Source organism: Hemitrygon akajei, chromosome 29 (genome assembly GCF_048418815.1).
Source record: "Hemitrygon akajei chromosome 29, sHemAka1.3, whole genome shotgun sequence".
NCBI classification, from domain to species: domain Eukaryota; kingdom Metazoa; phylum Chordata; class Chondrichthyes; order Myliobatiformes; family Dasyatidae; genus Hemitrygon; species Hemitrygon akajei.
In genome coordinates, this window is record NC_133152.1 from 44,034,630 (window position 1) to 44,047,144 (window position 12,515).

General features: G+C 39.6%; 1 protein-coding gene across 3 annotated transcripts in view; it reads left to right on the forward strand.

Annotated features, from left to right (window-relative positions):
• Positions 1-12,515, forward strand: part of rerea (arginine-glutamic acid dipeptide (RE) repeats a) — a 615,654-nt gene that overhangs the window by 498,509 nt on the left and 104,630 nt on the right. The gene's annotated exons all lie outside the window — the stretch shown is intronic.

Sequence of the window (12,515 nt, forward strand, 5' to 3'; positions counted from 1 at the left end):
TCTTCTTATAGTGGCAAAGAATTGTTGAAATGTACCTCCCTGTTGCAGCCGCGGAGAGATTTTCTCGTTAAAACTGTGGTGCAAAGTACAGTTTTTAAGCTGCAAACAGTTTCATTTACTGCCGTTTGTTTTTTTTTTCATCGTCGTCCTCCCCCCCACCCCCGCCTCTGCTTGTGTACTATTGTGTTTTTTTTCCGTCAGCGACTGGTGTACAAACTCGACCTTCCCGCAGCTCATCTTCCCCCCCTCTCCAAAATGTCCCTTTTCTGCTGTTTTGTTCAATCTTCAGGCAGTCTCGCTGATGGCTTCATGTCAGATACACTATCTTAACTTCTGACAAGCCAACCAGCTAATCATTCGCAGCTTGTGGTGGCTTTGAATGAGCAAAGGGATGGGGGGGGGGGGGGGGGGGGAGTAGTTGAGGGTTAAAGGTCGACGCCTCTTGTTTATAGTGTGAAGTAAATCAGGCATCAAACAAGTGGTCGTTTGCTTTAAGGCAATTATGCCAGGAGAAAGGTTCCTGGTGGGTAACATGCATAAACAGGTTTTGTATTCCGCCACCTTTGTTCTCAATTGTGCATGAAATCAAACAAACCCACTTATGAACATCTCCCTTGTTGGGTTCTGAGCTGTGTAAATGTTTTTATGTTCAACGTCAAGGGTTCCCATTGATTCTCAGATTTGCATTTTCCATTTGTGCAACCTACTACCACCTCGCAGTTTATGCATGTTTGAAGCAATGTTTTTCCTGTGCTATAATCAAACTCCCTACAGTCACATTTTTAAGAAATAGTACTTAAACCATTTATTCAGTTAGTTTAGCAGTTAACCCTTCAAGAGAAGAATATCCCCAGGAGGGGTCAAGGGTTAAAATAAGATTGAAATATGGAATAAATTTAATGGTCTGGTGGATCTTTGTACTCTATGATTAATGTTTCTGGTCATGTTGTAATAAATCGTGGAAGGCAACACAGTGACCTGTTTACCGTTTCTTTTTTACAAGTGAAAATGTCAGGTTGGTTTAAAAAATTTTTAAAAATTGCTTGATAAATCCTTTTATGCCCTTTGGCTCAAAATTTTGAGCATTTCCCTCAGGCCTCATGGTGAGTACAAGGGTCATTGTCAGCTCCAGCACTGAAAACACCAAATATATCTGACCTCTAAATGTCAATTCATGCACCAAAAAGATTTTTTTTTAAACTTCTATTTCCTCTGTTTCTTTTTCCCCTTTTTTCCTCATCTCCAATTTCACTGGCCTCAGCTTTCTGAGGTTTCATTCTGTTTGACCAGTCATAGTTTCTTATTGAGGCATTGGCCTGGAAACGCACATCTGTACAAAAGGAGGGTGCTGTTTATTTTTTAGAATTAAATTGCCCATCTGCTTTGCTGAAAATTTTTGGCAATAGTCTTTGATCTTTTGATCATTATAGAAGATATGGAAAACAAGCTTTTCAGTGTACCTCGGTACATGTGTCAGTAACAAACCAATCTACCGATTTACACTTGAGTAACGCACACAAAATGCTGGAGGAACTCAGCAAATCAGGCAGCATGTATGGAGGGGAATAAACGGTCAATGTTTCAAGTTGAGACCCTTTATCAGGATTGGAAAGGAAGGGGGAAGAAGCCAGAATAAGAAAATGGCTTGAGAGGAAGGAGCACAAGCTGGTAGTTAATAGGTTAAACCAGGTGAGGGGGAGGTTGGTGAGTGAGAAAGGGTTTGAAGTGAGAAGCTAAGAAGTAATAGGTGGGAGATGTAAAGGGCTGAAGAAATAGCAATCTGATAGAAGACAAGAGTGGACCAAGGAAGAAAAGGAAGGAAGAGGGGGCTTTATGTTTGATTTTTTTGGTCTATCTTTTTAAAGTCAAGGCCAAATATTGTTCCTTCTTTAGCATATTTAATCTTAAGCAAGCAGATAAAAATAATTAAAATGAAGTTATGAAAATACTCAGTTGTTCAGGCAGCAATAGTGAACGGAGTAACGTTTATCATGCTAGGTCATTAGAGCCAACCTGAAATATCTGCCCTGATTCTGTCTCTGCAGATGGTACCTAGTCTGCTGAGTATTTCCAGAAATTTTTTCAGATTTCCAAAATCTGAAGTATTATCTTCTGTGATTTTTGTATCAAATAAAATGGCGAGCCTTTGTTGATTTATATTGCATCTGTGTCTGTGTTCTGTGAACACAATTTAGAGCAGGTCTATCAGCAGCACACGGTCTGGGAACTGCATGCATAACACCACTGAAACTGTTCATGTTTGTGTTAAGTGAAATAAACGATTATTCATTTTGTATCACAGGTCCTCCTGCCTCCCTATTTCTCTTCTCCCCACCCAATTATATATTCAACTCAGTTTAGCTGGTGTTGGAGAATAAATGCAAAGACTTGAGAGCTATAAATTGAAAACTGGAGTTGAGGGGCAGAGCTGTGAGGGGTTGTCAAATGGGAATCATCTGCCAAATTTCAAAGTTCAAAGTAAATTTATTATCAAAGTCCATGTATGTCACCGTAAACTACCCTCAGATTCATTTTCTTACGGGCATTCACAACAAGTACGAAGAGACATAATAGAATCAATGAAAACCTGATTACAACAAGACGGACAAATATCCAATGTGTAAAAGACAACAAACTGTGCACATATGTACAAAAAGAAAAAAATTCAAACAAAATAATAATAAATAAATAAGCAATAATTATCGATAAGTGGAGATGGAAGAGTCCTTGAAAGTGAGTCCATATGTTTTGGGAACATTTTAGTGATGGGATGAGTGAAGTTATCCACTCTGGTTCAACAGCTTGATGGTTTAGGGTAATAACTGTTCTTGAAGCTGGTGGTATGGGTCCTGAGGCTCCTGTACTTCCTTCCTGATGTTTAGATTAATATGAAACATGTTTTGATGAAAACAAAATTGATGCCCATGTAAGTGAGTAGAGATGTTTTCCTGATTTTTCTGAGAACAGGGAATCCATAAGACATCGGAGCAGATGTGTGCCTTTCAGCCCATCAAGTCTGCTCAGCCATTCCGTCTCCTTTAATCCCATTCTCCTTCCTTTTCCCCGTAACCTTTGACACCCTTACTAATCTAGAACCTGTCAACCTCCGCTTTAGATACGTATATACTATCCAATGACTTGCCTGCACAACCATCTGTGACAATGAATTCCACAAGTTCAACACCCTCTGGCTAACGAAGTTCTTTCTCTTCTCAGCTCTAAATGGATGTCCCTCTGTTCTGAGGCTGTGTCCTCTGGTCCTATAGTCCCCCACTATAGGAAACATCCTCTCCACATCCACTCTGTCTTAGCTTTTCAATATTCAATAGGTTTCAGTGAGATCCTGCCTCATTCTTCAATACTCCAGTGAGTACTGTCCCAGAGACAACAAACCCGCCTCATAAATTAACCCTTTCATTCCTGAGATCATTGTCATGAACCTTTGCTGGACTGTCTTCTTAGATAAGGGGCCCAAAACTGCTCACCGTATTCAAGTGTGGTCTGATCAATGCCTTATAGAACCTCAGCATTACATTGTTACTTTAGTATTCCAGCCCTCTCAATATGAATAATTCCTTCCATTCATCCTGACTAAAACTATTTTTCAAGTGTATGTCAATCAAATGGTCCTACCTTTGGTCATTACTCATTATTCTTCACCATCTGGTTTGTGCAGTAAAATGTACAGAACAACCATTACTGACCAATACCCATTTGTCAGGGAAACCGGATGCGCTTTTGCATTCAGTTGTTTCAGTGGATCACACTTCCTTGCTAAGAACCTCGTTCTGGGAGGTGCAATCCTTAATCCATGTACCATAAACTACATAGCTGTTAATGCTATACATATTAATGAACAAAGTGTTTAATATTAAATATTAAAGTTAAATTTCATAATTATATGATATTGGATTTTGGAATTCGCAAAAATGAAATGTAATATTGGATTTCATGCCATTAATGTTTAGTGATCCTGTAAGTACATCTGCTTAATAGCTTATTTTTCTTTCTTCCATTTTCTGTCAATTTTCCTGAGTATGGAGAGATGCAAAATCTTCAGATCTGTCACAAAGTCTAAAAATTTTTTTTGCCTTTCTGACATGAAATTTGTTTAGGAAATTAAAGGCTATATGGTACCTAACCATTTGGGATGTTAACAGAAGGACCTGACCTGCCATGGCCATTGTACAAGCTTTCCCCCTCCATTATGCACCACACACCAGACTCACCCACCCACACTGGCTCTGTTTCCCCAAAGGCTTTATGTTATACAATAAGAATTTTGTCCCCACTACAGTAATCCCTTCTTTATTTTTAAGAACGATGGTAACGTAGCTTATTCTTGATAGAAACTGTTCAATTTATCTATAATTATAGCTTTATTAAATATGTAACTAATGAATGACAAGCTCAGAAAGGGAAAACTAGAAGCCTAAATGGGAACAGAAGCAGACAATGAAATAAGCAGAGAGAGATATTCTTCCTATTAAATCACCCTTATTTAAAGTAACTGCAGGGAATGAAGTTGTTGCTAAAATGTTGAGTGTCTGCTTTCAGGCACTTGTGCCTCCTTCCTTGGTAGCAATGAGAAGAGGATATGTCCTTGGTGGTGAGGGTTTTAATGATGGATGCTGCCTTCTTGAGGCATTGCCTTTTGAGGATGTCCTCAATGGTGGGGAGACAAATGCCCATGATGGAACTGGCTCAGTTAACAACCCTCTGCAGCTTTTTTCCTGTCCTGTGTATTGGTGGCTCCATACCAGATGATGATACAACCAGTCAGAATGCTCTCCATGGTACATTGGCAGAAATTTGCGAGATCCTTTGGTGATGTAGCAACTATCTTCAAACACGTAATGAAATATAGCCACTAGTGTGTCTTCTTTCTAATTGTATCAATATGTTGGGCCCAGGATAGATTCTTTGAGATGTTGCTGCCTAGGAAATTGAAACTGCTCACTTTTTCCACTGCTGACCCCTTACTGAGAACTAGTGTGTGTTCTCCTGACTTCCCCTTCCTGAAGTCCAGAATCAATTCCTTGCTTTTACCAACATTGAATGATGGTGGCTACTTTATAACATCTTATTAAAGATAAGTGTTTTACCTTTGGTTAAAAAAATGGAAGTAGAATGTTAACCTGGAATAATTGGCCTGTCTTATCATTGGACAGGCTAAACTTGCATCCTCTGGAAAGTAGAAGGATGAGAGGGAACAGGATTGAAGCCCTGAATGCTACTGACAGGGCATTTGTAGAGAGCATGCTTCCTCTTATGGAAGAATCTTAAGCAAGGTGTCACTGTTTAAAAATAATAAAAACAAGAAATTCTGTTCCCATCATGAACATACAAATTAAGAGAAGGAAAGAAGTCATTTGGCACCATTAAATAAGATTTGGAAATTCAGAGCAACCTTCACAAAATACTTGAGGAACCCAGCAGCCACCTGTGTTAAAAATAATAAGCCACCTGTTTAAGGTCAAGTTGAGGCAAAATTCTTTCCATGAGAGCATCAAGAGTCTTTGAAACACTCGTCCTAAATTTCAATGGTAGCAGAATTTGAGTATTTTTAAGACAAGAGGTAGATAAGTAGTTGATAAGTAAAGATGTTAAAAGTTATCACAAATGTATGGCAATATAGAACTGAGGCAGTCAAGTCAACCGTGATCTTATTAGATAGTGCCAGATGACTTTTTCTGGCTCCTAATTTGTCTATTCATAATGTCAGAAATAGAATATGAATGTGATGACAAGAATTCAAATCGTTTTCTTCTGTTTGTTAAAAGATTTTACTGGATAATGTAGTGTACTTGACCTTTATATTTTAATCTTTCATCATTTATATATGGAAAATCATGAGTAATTATAGTCTTAAAATGTACAGGGGTGATGATGAAGGGTTAGAATAAGGGGTCTAACTTTACAAGGACATGAAGTCATAATCCAAAATCCATTTTAATGCCTTGTTGTCAACCCATCTTTAATTCCTTAGTAAATTTCAAAATGCAGCACCACCTCTGGCAGGAGGGTTTAATGACAGTGTGAAAGGGTGACTTCAGGAGTTTATAGCTGTGTTCATGATTACAATATAATCATTTACAGTGGAGAAAAATAGTTGTAAAGAGCATACAGGTATAAATAATAGTTTCTTATTTATTACTCAAATGTAATACCCTGCAATTAGCAGTATTAATGACAACAGATTGTTGGCTTTGATCATTGCATTACATCTGAACAATAAAACTGAACATTTAAATTAAGAAAGCAAGAAATTGTTGTCACTGACCCACTGCTCCACAAGGCTACAAATGTAGAATTATTGGTATGGCTAAAAATTCAGATTTTTTTTTGCTGTAGTAACTGTTGTGAATGCAATGCCTTTTTAAATGAGATGTATCTCAACTTTTAATGCTATGCTAAGTCTATATGAGCAACATTCTAGCCTGAGAAACTTTCATTTAATTTGAATGCACATGCATTAATTTTAAATTCTATGTTACCATTCCATTTTAATCAGGGTTCTAATTTTCCTCTAAAAGAAATGGTCCATGAACCTATAAACACTGCCTCAATATTTTGCTTTTGTTTAACACTTTAAAAAAAAAATATATATATATATATATGTTATTGTTGTCTTCTTTTTCTTAAGCTTATCACCCCACTGGGGCATAGGCTGCCAACAGCAAATCACCAGAGTCCTCTAACCTGGGCCAGTCTTTCACATTGTCCCCAGGTGTAGCCATCTTAAGGTTCTTCCTCTCCCAGGGATGAGGGCTTTGCAGTTTCTGTTGGCATTTCTGCAGCTCTGGGTTTTTACAGGGTGGGTGTGCTAGCTCCATGCTCAACCCTCCTCCTTTCACATTCAGGCTTGGGACCATCCATTGTGGAGTTCTTTCTTACTGTAATTTTTAATGTATTACACTATACTGCTCCTGCATTACAACAAATTTCATCACGTGTCAGTGATAATAAACCTGATACTGATTCTGAAATGTTTAAGAAGAACTGAGCCTCTTCCTGTTTTGTTGGCCATCAGCAATGTTCTATTTTCTGCTCAGCTAGCTTGTTGACATTGCTCTTGCTAGAACCCTTAGTTACCTAAGGAAGGTTCCAGACAGCTGCATGCCAGCAAAGGTTTCTGCACAGCTTTACGATGAGCATTTTGCTAATAACTAGAAATTATGGAGCATGACAGCGTAACATTCGCACCATGCTATTACAGCTTGGGCATTCCAAGGTTCAATTCCAGTGCCATCTGTAAGGAGTTTGTACGTTCTCCCCGTGAACCTCGTGAGTTTCCTCCCACGGACCAAAGGTGTACAGGTTGGTAGGTTAATTGGTCATTGTAAATTGTCCCGTGCTCAGGCTAGGGTTAAAATAGGTGGTATGCTGGGTGGCATAAGTCTTTGGGCCAGAAGGCCAGTTCCACTCTGAATCCCTAAGTAAAAAGTTTTTAAAAATAATAAATACCGGTAGATAGATAAATAAATATTCAATGCAGTAGAGAAACCTCATTATATATTAATCCATGAGCAGTGTCATAAGTGTTCAATATGTGTTAACTTGAAATGATAAGCATGGCAAGTCCATTTTATTCCGTGGGCAGATAATTGATTTTTACCTGTGAGCATTGTATTACAATTTTTACTGTAACATTGATATGAAAAACATTTATTTTAATGTCTGTTTCTGTTACCATGGTGCTTGACAAGGTCGATACATGGATATATAAACTAAATAGCAATTCAATAGTTTCCATCATGTACAACAGTGTAATTTTGGTTCTGGTTTTCTGAGCTCGATCGATTATTCATTAATTTTTCTCTCACAACAGATGAAATTTGTTTCATCATGTAATTTCTAACTTTTCTCATAAATATTGTAGTGTTTGAGCTTGAAACTGTTGCTTTATTATTTTGAATCTTTTATTTGCAACAGTGCATTCAGAACCCAACCTAATGACATTCCATCCAGATAAACTACATGGGCTTGAGCAACACACGCAAAATGCTGGAGGAACATGGCAGGTCAGGTATGGAAATGAATAAACAGGCTATGTTTCAGGCCAAGACCCTTCATCAGGACTGGAAAGGAAGAGGGAAGAAGCCAGAATAAAGCCATGAAGAAGTTGGAAGATTTTAGCTGCTTCTCCATTCCTTTCCGGTCCTGATGAAGGGTCTCGTCGTGAAGTATTGATTGTTTATTCATTTCCATAAATGCTGCCTGACCTGCTGAGTTCCTCCAGCAGTTTGCGTGTGTTATTCTGGGCTTATAAATTGAAGTGTCTTATCCTGGACCTTTCCTGCATAAAGTAGATTATGCTATTAAAATTCATTATAATGCAAACAAACAAAATGAGTGACCAACTTCCCAAATCCTTTTTTTGCTACTGTCATCGTGAAGAGAAAATCTGCCCATAATGTTAAAAGTAGGCAAAGCAATTGAAGCATTAACATTATTGTCTTTCACTGCCTAATATCAAGATAGGTTGAGTATGAAAACAACAGCAGATTTTTTTTACTGTATGTACAAAGAATAATTTTTGTGGTTTAATATGTTGCACTGAATGAGGGTGAAGCTGGTTATGTTGCATTCCCATTAATTTCTCTTCTGTTGGCATGTTTTAGCTGTCTTCATTACACACATACACAGATTTATTTGCATATATTGAGATAGGAAGAAACGAGATTCTGCAGATGCTGGAAATCCACACACAATATACAAGAGGAACTTGGGTAGTCAGGTAGCATCCATAGAGACAAATAAACAGTTGAAGTTTTGGATTAAGACCCTTCATTGGGCCAGTTACGATAAATGGTCTCGACCCACATCATTGACTCTTTATTCCTTTCCTTAGATGCTGCCTGACCTGTTTAGTTCCTCCAGCATTTTGCATGTGATGCTCTGGATTTCCAGCATCTGCACAATCTCTTGTGTTTCCATTTCAACATTGTGTATGTGTTACTATTGAGATGGAAACCTCTTTCCAAAAAATTTCCATGAAAAGTTTGCTTTTAATATAGTTCGATAGTAATAAAATCATTTATCTAAATCTGGGCTTTCCAATTGTTTTTATGCCATGGACCAATACCATTGAGCAAGTGGTCCATGGACCCCAGGTTGGGAACTCCTGGTTTAAGTGGTAGTAGGCCAAGCGTTTCTTACACAACCATGCTGTTTCTTGCAAGGGCTATTGAACTAGCCTGATTTTTTTCTATGCTGGCTGTGTATCACTGTTTAAAAATATTAAATGCGCTTAATTTCCATTTATTTCAACATCTTTAAAAGAATGTTTTACTTCTGCAGATGTAACAAACACATTCACTTAAGTTGCTTGAATATCAAATGGTGTGTTTTTATTTTAAATGTAGATTTTCAAATTTTACTCAGCTTTATCATTAAAAAGCTTCAGTAGTTAAGTCCATCAGATGCAACTCTTGCATATAGAATGAATATTTGTGCTATAGTGCTCTATATGATTGCAGTGATAGAGATTGATGAGCCAGCCTCAGTATCAAACTGTACTTGAGAAACCAGATGCCTTCATGTTGCTTATAGAAATTGCTTATACAAAGAAGTGCTTTAACTGGTAATATTGGATTATTGTCTTTTTACAAAGCCAATCTTGATCATCTTACCATGATACAGAGTATTCATATGTCAACTAGCCATAGTGGCAACTTTGTTAGGTACTGTTATAGCCCATCCACCTCAAGGTTCAATGTGTTGTGCTTTCAGAAATGCTCTTCGGCACGCCACTGTAGTAACGCGTGGTTATTTGAGTTACTGTCACCTTCCTGTCAGCTTGAAGCAGTCTGGCCGTTTTCCTCTGACCTCTCTCATTCACAAGACTCTTTTTCCCACAGAACTTCTGGCCACTGGATGTTTTTTGTTTCGTACACCATTCTTTGTAAACTCTAGAGCATATTGTGTACGAAAATTCCTGGAGGTCAGCAATTTATGAGATACTCAAATTACTAAATAAAGTGGCTACTGATTGACCATAAGGCAGAGGAGCAGAATTAGGCCATTTGGCCCATTGAGTCTGCTCTGCCATTTCATCATGGCTGATTTATTATATCTCTCTCTATCCCATTCTTCTGCCTGCCTTCTCTCCCAAACCTTTGACGCCCTTATTGATCAAGAAACTATCGACCTTCTCCTTAAGTGGACCCAGTGATTTGGCCTGCACTGTCATCTGTGGCAATGAATTCCACAGCAACACACACAAAATGCTGAGGACCACAGCAGGCCAGGCAGCATCTATGAAAAAGAGAATAGTGAACTTTTTGGGTCGAGATCCTTCATCAACACTGGAGAAAAAAAGACGAGGCCTCAGAGTTAGAAGATGGGGTGAGGGGGTGATAGGTGAACCCAGGAGGGGGAGGGGTGAAGTAAACAGCTGGGAAATTGATTGGTGATAGAGATGTAGGACAATCTGTGACAGTAGAGGAGGTCATGGACTGATCTCAGGATGAGGCTTTTCATTCCAGAGCAAAGGAGATGACTGCCTTCTTCAAAGAAAGGGGTTCCTTTCTTTGCACCATCAATGCTGCCCTCAACCACATCTCTTCCATTTCATGCATGTCTACCCTCACCTCATCCTCCCGACACCTCACCAGGGATAGGGTTCTTCTTTCCTCACCTACCACCCTATCAGCCTCCATGTCCAGCACATAATTCTCTGTACCTTCTGCCATCTCCAAAAGGATCCCACTACCAAGAACATCCCCCTCCCCCAGCCACCAACTTTCTGCTTTCTGCAGGGATTGTTCCCAACACGACTCCCTTGTCCATTTTCCCCCTCCCCACTGATCTCCCTCCTGGCATTTATCCTTGCAAGCAGAACAAGTGCTACACCTGCCCCAATACTTCCTCCCTCACTACAACTCATGGTTCCAAACTGTCCTTCCAGGTGAGGTGACAGCTTCTTTTGTGGTCATCTACTGTTTCTGGCGCTCCTGGTGTGTCCTGCTGCATATCGTTGAGACCTGACGTAGATTGGGAGACTGCTTCGCCAAGCAGCTGCGTTCTGTCTGACATGTCAGTCCATGGCTGCCTCTACTGTTGCAATGAGGCCACACTCAGGTTGGAGGAGCAACACTTCATCTTCTGTCTGAGTGGCCTCCAACCTGATGGGCATGAACATTGATTTCTTGAACTTCAATAATGTCCCCTGCCCCATTGTTCTCCATTCCCTTTTCCCTTTCTCATTTTACCTGCCCATCACCTACCTCTGGTGCTCCTCCCCCTTTTCTTTATTCCATGTCCTCTCCTATCATATTTCCCTTTCTCCAGGCCTGTCTCTTGTTCACCAATCAATTTCCCTTCTCTTTTCTTCACCCCTCCCTGGTTTCATCTATCACCTTGCGTTTCTTCCTCCTCTCCCCTCACCGTCTACCTCTGACTCATCTTTTTTCCTCCAGTCCTGATGAAGTGTCTCGGCCCAAAACATTGACTATTCACTTTCCCATAGATGCTGCCTGACCTGCTCAGTTCCTCCAGCATTTTGTGTGTATTGCTTGGATTTCCAGTATTTACAGATTTTCTCTTGTTTATGAAGAAATTCCATAGATTCACCACCCTTTGGCTAAAGAATATTTTCCTGATCTCTGTTCTAAATGGTTGTCCATTAATTCTAAGGCTATGCCTGCTGGTCCTAGATTCACCTACTATAGGAAACATCCTCTCCACATCCATTTTATCCAGACCTTTCAATATTCGATAGGCTTCAATGAGAACCCTCCCTTCATTCTTCTTAACTCCAGTGAGTACAGGTCTAGAATCATCAAACGCTCCTCATACATTAACCATTTCATTTTCAGGATCACTCTCGTCAACCTTCTCTGGACCCTCTCCAATGCCAGTACATCTTTTCTTAGCTAAGGGACTGGAAACTGCTCACAATACTCCCAAGCGCAATCTGACCAATGCTTTATAAAGCCTCAGCATCATGTCCTTGCTTTTGTATTCTAGTCCTCTTGAAAAGAATGCTAATATTGCATTTTTCAAAGGTTTCAAAGAAACATTTAATGCCAGAGAAATGTATACAATATACATCCTGAAATTCTTTTTCTTTGCAAACATCCATGAAAACAGAGGAGTGCCCCAAAGAATAACTGACAGTTAAATGTTACAACCCCAAAGCCCCCCTCAGTTCCCCCCACACATGCATAAGCAGCAGCAGAGCAACAACTACCCCCTCCCCACCAGTAAAAAAGCATCACCCCCCCCCCACTCAAGCATGCAATTAAACATCAGTAAAGACACAGACTTGCAGTATCTTAAAGACTACTTGTTCACCCAGTCAATTTGACATACCACAGGCTCTCTCTCTCCCTAATAAGGGAAAAAAGGGTGTCCCTGTTTCACAGCGAGAGGGAGACATAACAAACAACTTGGTGATTAATTATGTTAAAAGTCTGTTGTGTTGCTTCTTCCGAGCTCTGTGCCCAAAGAACTCGGGTCTCTGGGCACACAGCCAGCTTGCTGCTTTCACCTCGTGTCTCCCACGACAC